The sequence below is a fragment of the Daktulosphaira vitifoliae genome, unplaced genomic scaffold, assembly GCF_025091365.1.
Source record: "Daktulosphaira vitifoliae isolate Bord-2020 unplaced genomic scaffold, ASM2509136v1 Scaffold_5, whole genome shotgun sequence".
Taxonomy (NCBI): domain Eukaryota; kingdom Metazoa; phylum Arthropoda; class Insecta; order Hemiptera; family Phylloxeridae; genus Daktulosphaira; species Daktulosphaira vitifoliae.
The window spans coordinates 33,133,982-33,136,562 of record NW_026099576.1 but is presented as its reverse complement, the minus strand read 5'-3'; positions in this window follow the sequence as shown (position 1 = coordinate 33,136,562).

Sequence of the window (2,581 nt, the reverse complement as noted above, 5' to 3'; positions counted from 1 at the left end):
TCGTAACGCCTTCACCCTGTAGCGAGGTGTAATATTCGACCGCCACAACCCCAACCTGATCATCACTCACCGATAACAATATTTTCCTGTATAATTTTATTATATGTATATATATATATATATATACATAAACAAATATTTATTGTGAAACGGTCCCGCCACTCATGCCAACTTTATCAGACGTCGCCCTACTATGAATATTTTTTTTTTGATTGATCAATAACGCCTGCATTTATACGCTTCACGTGTATATATTTATATATTCCTTCCACCGCCGCTAATATTAATATATATATATATTCGTATATGTTAATATTATATTATATATTCCTACAGCCGATGAGGCTGCCGCCGTATATGCCTCGTGTATAACGTTGCCCCCGCCACACACGTCCACAAAACACGGTTATACCTCGTGCATGATACGTTTACGTACTTAAGTACCTTTACATGTATATATATATATTCTAATTACTATTAAAACTTATATATTAATACGCTTTATTCTCATTAAGAGATATATAATGTGTTCATTTCGATTAAGGAAGATGATTCCCGTATCGTCATTTTTCGTCATTACCTCCACGTTGCGCGTCTGCTACTTTCCTTGGATATGGTAACCGTTTCTCAGACTCCCTCTTCGGAATCGAACCCCGATTTCCCGTTACCCGTTACAACCTTGATATTGATAGTAACTACTATCATAACATGAAACTAAAAAGTTAAAAATAATTTTTAAAATAAGCTTAAAACAATAATGAACGAAAAATACTAGTATGATTGTGATAAAAGCGTGGGTGCTTTGTGCCATATTTTTCGTATATTGAGTGCCCGACGCTTTTATCACAATAATACTATTATCACAATGATACTATTATCACAATAATACTTTACATTCATTATTATGTTAAGCTTATTGTAAAAATTATTTTGAACTTTTTAGTTTGATGTGTTTTAAAAGCATGTTTTTTAGTTTTTTTAAACTATATTCATTCCTTATTCTTTGTCCTACGTAACATTTTTTACAACTTACTCATTGAATTTTATAAATGCCTATTTCACCCTTCTACTACTTTATCTTTAGGGTGACCTAGTAAATATCTTAAATTATTATTTTTATCATCTAGCTAGTCCATTTGAGATTCCTTAAATTTCTTTTTGTTTCTCCATTTATTACAACTTTTACAATGTATTTTATAATAAGAATTATGAAAATAGTCAAAATTAATTAAGTTATAAAGTACCAAATGTAATAAAATCATTACATTTTAAAAAATTAAAAAAATATTCTATGATTTTAGGACATAATAAATTCAAACACCGAATGCTTAAAATCAGAAATTCTGGTAGCAAAGAAACAGTGAAGATGAAATAAAAGAAATTCTAGATAAAGAAAAATTTTCGATACAAGTATACAAGTTAATGCAGGTTGCTTTAACTATACCGTTTAGTTCTGCTACATGTGAACAAAGTTTTTCATCCATGAGGAAGTTGAAAAACTGGTTATGAAACAGCTTGCTGCAACACCGTTTTACAAATTTAAATATTTTGAATATTGAATGGGATTTTGCTAATTTCATTGCTTCCGAAGAAATTTTTTCCGATAATTACTTACTATTTGTAAAACGTATTGTTTCTGTTATTCATTTGTAGTTAATATATTAATGTAGTCTTAGATTAATTTAATACCACGCTAGTCGGTATCATTAATGACTCGTAATTTACTTATAGTATTTAAAGCATTTATGTAACTGTTGTTCGCACTCCAAAATGATGGATCAATTTTCAAAAAATCAGTGTTCAGATTAAATAGTTGTAGATTTGATGGTAACTTACTACCAGTAATTTCGTGGGAATAATTACCAATAAGATAAATATTAGTTCGTAATACTTTAAAGACGCTAAAAGTATTGTACATTTGTGATTAAAACGTATCATTTAATATATAATAATTAACAGGTATAATATATTTAACGTGTTCACAAATTGTCTGCTGCATTTATATGACACAAATTATGTCAGTTGTCGAAAATAACTCAAATATACTTATCTTTAATAATAATATAATTAGTACTATCTTAGAGTAATTCAGTAAACCAAAATTGATATATTGATACGACGAACTGTAATAATACAATCAATTTTGTTAAATTTGTAATTAATCATTAATTAACTGTCCATAAAATAATAAGTCTAATATAATTATCATACTTGGCATAAAAAATTAAACTTCTAGAATCTTTTTTTAACGAATATGCGTTTTCCAAAAAATAAAATGAAAATAAATAATTAAAAATCAACAAAATCAGTTACAACGTATTTTAAGACTTTCACATGTTTTTTACTGTATGTAGTGTTTTTGTGGGTTATTTATTGAGGAAACAACATTGAAGTTATTATTTTTGAATTTCTTGTAAAATTTCCTTTACTTGAGTTTTACTTTTATAATTCTAAGTTAAGAGTAAAAAAACACAGCACAGGGGGGTCGCGGCACAGTGGTACAGTACAGTACGGACATTCGTACCTTAACGACGTGTGTGCCGTCCGTTCGGTTGTGCCTCTCCGTTATCTACACTCATTA